Here is a 7,065-nt window from a genome sequence, read left to right as displayed (position 1 = left end):
AATAAATAGGAAATTTAGACATGTTTCAGGCAAAAGAGATCGAATACGAATCAAATGCATCAATTCTTGCGTATAAATGTGATATGAATCAACTAGCATTTTATATGAATGCTTCTACTTGAATCTAGGATGTCCATTCAGACTCAGTCTAGGTATCTTGTCATAACCCGATACATGATTGATGTACCCAACTCTACCTATGGATCTCATGCATGTATAGCATCAAGTAGCATATGTAGATAATATGCATGAATATGGTACGTAAATATGCATGATCTCACTCTCAATACCTCATAGCTCAAATGCATATGCCTGACACTGACCAAGTGTCCAATCGAGCACCAATCAAAGTGCTTGCGCTCACATGTCCCAAAGTAACATAGATAATCACATGATTCCGGAGGGACAGATCCACATCCAAGCGCTATTGCGGCGTGTAACACGATCCAGTTATAATATCATTGCAGCGTGCAACCTGATCTAATTGTAATACCATCAATAATCGATAACCAATATCCACTCATAATGTCTTTTGATGCCTTAATCCTCAACTTTTCTCAATATTCAACTCTCCAACTCATGCATATGCATATGAAATGATATAATAAAATATGCACCAGGACATAATAATAAAATAAGGATGAATAGAGATGGCTATGGCTAATCATATATTTCAATTTTTCATAACAGTTCAATATGCTTATTTAACATTCTTAAGTATGATCATGATATCAGCAAGAGCAAAGTAATTAAATCATAAATCAAGTAAGACATATGTATGCCTATGACAAATTTAGAAAGCCCAACACGATGAAAGAAATCTGTCATATCCAAATCAACAAGTCATAACACTAGCATGGTCTCTAATCATGATTAGGATTCATCATGTAGCCATAGCATCAAGGAAACATGGATGAACAATTCATATAGTCTAAATGAGGTATATTATAAGCCTAATATATCCGGCTGTGGTCACAACTAGTGGTGACAAAATAGTTAAAAGAACACTGTTAACCACCCATATTATCCACTAAAATTAGGTTGGATGATAAACTTATTAAAAACGGGTCAAATATGGATAAGAACCATATTATCCATTTAAAAAATGGATAACTAATGGGTTTAACTTTTACATTTGTAAAATCTCGGGGTTCCTCAAGTTTGGGAGACTAGGAATTCTCCAAAAAGTGATCATATTCAAGAAGTCATGGATAATATAGTGACCCATATTATCCGCCGGTTAATCCGTTTTTTATCCGTGTTAAATATGAGCCAGGTCGGATAATTTATCCTTTTTTTCATTACTCGTTTTCGACCCTTTCCATATCCGCCCCGCCCCGCCCCGACCTGCCCGCATGCTACCCCTAGTCACAACTTGGCTACACATATGCGCTCGTCACCTCGCATATACATGGCATCCAAATTAAGTAACAAGTTTCAAAAAATTACTTATGGGGGATAACTCCCGCTTACAAGGATATATAAGGGACTCACCTTTTTCGGGCTAACTTTAACCGTCAAATACAACTTTCCTTTTAAAAAAAACACCTCTGAACGACTCTAATCTAGCCAAATAATACTCAATGATGTCAAACAATGCTTTAGGAATCAACCCTATATCAAAAGGCTTCGATCTTTACTTAATTTAGAAAAATCAATAAAAAGTCAACTCGGGCCCATACGCCTGGAGAATATTAAAGTATAATTTTTCATGAGAAAATATTACTTGAAAAATACACACACAAAGAAGAATGTAAATGATATTATTTTATGAACATGTTAACACACTGGATATTCATGCATTCAAGTCTATCCAAATTCTACTATTTTTTCTTGAATTACAATTTTTTTTTTTAAGTACTTGAAGAAATTGAAAAAAATTTCAGGATAAAGTTTACATTTAAAATATTTAAAAATTTATCATATTTTATTTTTTCATGAAATAGTAGATAATATTATTATATAAAACCGTCAAATGATAAATATTGGTGCAACAATATGAAAACATATTAGTAATTATATAATTAATAGTTTGATATATATATATATATAGACCGACCAAGAGACCTTGCTATGGTGCACAATTGCATTTGTATATTATTTGTAACAATTGTCACTGTTTATGAGAATTCTGACTGGCACAATTAATATTTTTTTAATTAAGAAGATGTTGGTGATGGAATTAAGAGCATTAGTTCTTTTTTTAAGATGTGGATTTTGGGGTTAAGTGTTTTCTAGGAATAAAGTTAATTACTTATATCTTGAAATTTAAGTGTTAGATTAATTTTTAGGCGTTTTGCCACTCGGATAATTATGCAGATTTTCATGTTGATAGTTACAAAATTACATCCAACTTCCAATAACTTAGAAACAAAAATCCTAAAAAAAACTTCAACGTCTAATGTAATTAGAAATGTCGCATTTCACAATCATATTATAAAATTAACCACACCAATTTTAAACTAACTAATTTTATTATATTATTATAACTTATCCTAATATTGTTAATTGTCTTGAGCAATGCCAAATGACTTATTATTATGCTTCCACTTGGCTTAGCGTGGATACTTGAAAGAAGAAACCGCTTAAATAATTATTTACATAGGAGAACGTGGATAATAATCAATTATGAAGGTAGTTTAAATTGTTGTTCCAAGCCCACGCTTGGGAAGACATTATCCGTGGGGTTGATTTTCGAGTGATTTATTTTTTCTTCCTTATTTCTTGTTTCTACGTAAAAAAATATTAAGTATATAAATAAATTACAAACTGCAGCACACAAAAAAGCGAGAGAAAATATTAATTTATTTTTGCGTTGAAAGGTTTAATAAATAAATCAATAACTGCCAAATAAACGTGGGAGGAAGTATTAATTTTTCTTAAATGTGGGAGTAAATATTAATTTTTTAAAAATTTGCAGGTTTAATGTTTTCTTTTAATTTTCTATCTTCTATTTTAAAATATTTTGAAACTTTTGTTGATGTTTTGTCCTAAAAATTTAAACTTGTTATAGTGATGACACTTGGCACATAATTCATTGAAATAATATCGAATCTTTGTCTACTATTCAAAATCTTCAATTGTCTAAATTTATCAATAATATTTTTAGTGTTATTATATTTTTCAAATTAATTCAAATTATAAATATCTAATATTATATTTATTTTCTCTTTCGTATATTTTTTTCTAATGCTATATCTAATTAGTTTTTTCATTTAGTATTTTACTTATAATTTAAATACCCTCATTTTTTTGTTAAATTATAATTTTTAATTCATTAAAATTATAAAAAGAGAAGTCTTTTATTATTTTGTTCAAAAATCTAAAGAGTGAAGCCTTTTATTATTCATATTCATCAATTTGTCTAAATTTATTAATAATACTTCTGTATGTTATTTGCCGACTTATAATTTTTGCGCTATTTTTTTTTTTTTGCTTAAATTTTTTTCATGAATAATTATAAAATTTATCAAGTCCTCTCCTTTAACTGTCTCCATTTGCTGGCTTTTGCCCATTAACTGTAAACCCTCTTAAAACGACAGAACTCTAAATCCCTCTTATGAAAACTGGGTCAGAAAAGCTTTAAATTTGTTTCATATAACTCTATTTGAAATTGCCAAATTTTCGAAATGGTTACACTTTTTGGTTTATTGGATCAAACGCTTAAAGGGCTATAAAATAGCTCATTTTTAAATAATATAAAAATAAATTTGACCATTTTCTCAATATTGGAATTCGAGTAGATGTCCTCCTCTAGTCAAAGAAAAAAGTCCCTGCTCCTACTCCACAGTTTAGGGAGTAATAAATACTCTCCCTAACCAAAATTCTCTATTTTTCACGCTTAATTCAGCCTCTCCGGTGGCAAAATAGTTAAAAGAAAACAGTTAACCACTCATATTATCCATTAAAAAATGAGTTGAATAATGAACTTTTTAAAAAACGGGTCAAATATGGATAAGAACCATATTATCCATTTAGAAAATGGATAACCAATGTGTCTAAAATTTACATTTGTAAAGCCTCAAATTGGGGTTCCTCAAGTTAGGGAGACTAAAAATTCTCCCAAAAGTGATCATATGCAAGAAGTCATGGATAATATGGTTACCCATATTATCCGCCGGTTAACTCGTTTTTTCCGTATTAAATATGGGTCGGGTCGGATAATTTATCCGTTTTTCATTACCTATTTTCGACCCGACCGAACCATTTCCTTTTTTCTTTAAAAAAAAACCTTTACGTATTTGATTTTGATATCAAAAATTAGAATAGAATTAAAAATCTTAAAAATTCAAAAGTACTTCAAAATGTTTGAGAGGGGTGAAAATAAGCTAATTACTCTCCAAGTAATAACAATTTCTGAAACATGACTGTGGAGCGTATATATAATTTGTTTAGCCTGTCTAAGTGTGCATATTTTACATGTGAAAGTTGTGAATCAAATTTAGACGACTGAAAACTAATAATCAGCATTACATTGTTAAATACAAATAAAACCATATAAGAGTGGAGTATCTAGGCATAGCTTCTGTATTATTGTAAAACAAAGTTGAGTTATATACTATATACCATATATTTAAGAAACTAAACGAGAATCTCACACTACTTTATGTTTTACGTGCAATTTCTTTTGGGCACTTTATTTTCAGCAAATTCAATTAACAGCGCTTTTACTGAAGATAGATATGCCTAAAATTACACAGCACATTTTTCAATCTTATTATCTTAAAAGTTTCCTATAGCAACTCCATAGACTCACATTTGTATATGTTCCCCTTTCAAATTGTATTATTCAGAAAAAGATTTCCTCAGTTCCTGAAAAGCAGGAACAGAACTTCAGCAAGTTGTGCTGGAAGGACCATAAATCGATGTATGTCACTCGTGACTTTGTGTAAAAATAGTGTCACAACCTATTTTTTGAACAAACCAGGACCGACACTCGATCACTAAACATGATCGAGCGAATCATCTTTGCTTATCAAATTTATTATAATTCCAAACTTTATATGCAACAAGGCAATACTCCAACCAAATACTTTTGATTAATTTAAATATTTAAATAAATCAGCTCCAAAACTTTAAGGAATACTCCACGAACAAGATGACTCTAAGGAATACTCCACGAACAAAAGTGGAGCTCACCAATAGCACTGGAAGAGAAGGAAGTCCTAACCCGTAGCTTGTTCGCCTGCAAAACCAGTTCCTACGTTGTACCGCAGACCAACGTAGGTTCCCAAAAGAGAACGTCAGTACCATCCATTGTACTCAGTGAGTCTCAACAACAGGGGACACAACTTTACTAACATACACATTATGAGCAAAGAATATAAATGCATAGAAAACATAAAGCCTCTAAGAACAATTCTAAAATAATTGCATACTACCAGTTTATGAATATTCTAAAAGAAATTCTTTTCTTTTTCTAAAAAAAAATACTTCTCTTTACACTTTGGGAGTTCCAACTATCATGACTTAATTCTGTCTCAGTCACTGTGTGATCGGCACGAGTTCGATCCCAACCTGATCGAATAGGCCCAATCCACGAGGTGCCACTCACTTCATGGTTCTCAGCGCTCATGTATCATAGCTTAGCATGGCTAAGTAAATTCTCAGCAACGAGACCCTCGACTCGTGTGCTCCCTACTTTGGCACAAGTAGTTTCAGGAAGTCAACGCCTTGGTCAGGACCCTCGGCCTGGACGATGACCCCTTCTCAGAATAAATGATACTCCCAAAAATCTTTTCTTTCTAAAACTTCTTCTTGTAACTTTTCAAGTCTAAATCTTTTACACATAATCATACCGGTATCCTTAAATGTAAGGCATGACATAAGAATGAAATAAACATTCAAAAGTATTTATAAAGATTCTTGCTCCTTCATGAATTTTCAACATGAAAATGGCATATAAGAATAACACAAAAATCTGAGAATTTATGCACATATATCAAAATAATCATCTAAACTTTAGCTAGAAAATAATTCTAAGCTAATAGGTTCTTACTCAATCCAATTAAGTATATATCAACTCTTTTATGCAATTCATCAAACACTTTGTATGCGTGCTTTTGTGAGTTAAACCACTTTAGTAAAGGGTTATATCAACTCACCTCAAAACTTCTCGAGCCAATACGTAGGCCCTAGTCCAATTGACACCAGTCAAACAATGGGTTCTACAATAACCAATGCATTTTAATTAATTTTAAAATTTCGCACCTAAACACGGAACTTTACTGTTGATATAGAGAAAGAATGGAATAACTATTCAGTTCGTACCTATTACTACTGTAGGGTAATTGACAAAGAGAATTTTATATACTTGAGTTCGAGAATTAGCAATTTGTAAAGAACCCAAGATTTTTCATTGCCTGCGTGATAAGAAGCCTCTGTTTCGTGAGCGAATTGTTCTGTTTTTCGTCTAAGGCAACAGCCTTCCGTCCTTTTTGATGAATGACAGAACGTGGGTTCTATTTCTCTTAAAGCTTGGAGCCTTTTGTTTTCCAATAGCCCTTTTATGGGCTTTTAGGCCCTTCCCTTCCCCCCGCTCCCCTTTTTTTTTAACTTAACTAATAATTAATGATACCCACTTTTAATAATTAATAATATTAAAATTCTTAATATTTTTCTAATTGTATATCCAATTTTATATATATATATATATATATATATATATATATATATATATATATATATATATATATATATAGGCAAGATAAAAATAATAATAATAATAATTTAATTCTATAATTAGCGTGTCTCGAAATTTTTATAAATTTGAGGAGTGTTACAATCTTCCCTCCTTAAAAATATTCGTCCTCGAATGTTGCTAAGGCCTTATTCTTAAACAAACCATCATTCCTTAGGTCCTTGAACCTCTTAAATTTTCTTAGCACTACTGACTCTTCCAAGGGACTCAAAATCTTGGCTAACTCCCTAAATTTTTAAAATTTTCGGCAGAGTTTCCCTTGTAAATTGGACTATCCAAAAAAATATCCCTGTCACAAATACCACAACCACATCAACAACAACCAAATATACCATAACATGTCATTCACAGGCACCATACGCAGC

Source organism: Nicotiana sylvestris, chromosome 9 (genome assembly GCF_000393655.2).
Source record: "Nicotiana sylvestris chromosome 9, ASM39365v2, whole genome shotgun sequence".
In the NCBI taxonomy this organism is placed as follows: domain Eukaryota; kingdom Viridiplantae; phylum Streptophyta; class Magnoliopsida; order Solanales; family Solanaceae; genus Nicotiana; species Nicotiana sylvestris.
The sequence above is the reverse complement of the archived record's forward strand: the minus strand, read 5'-3'. Positions refer to the sequence as shown.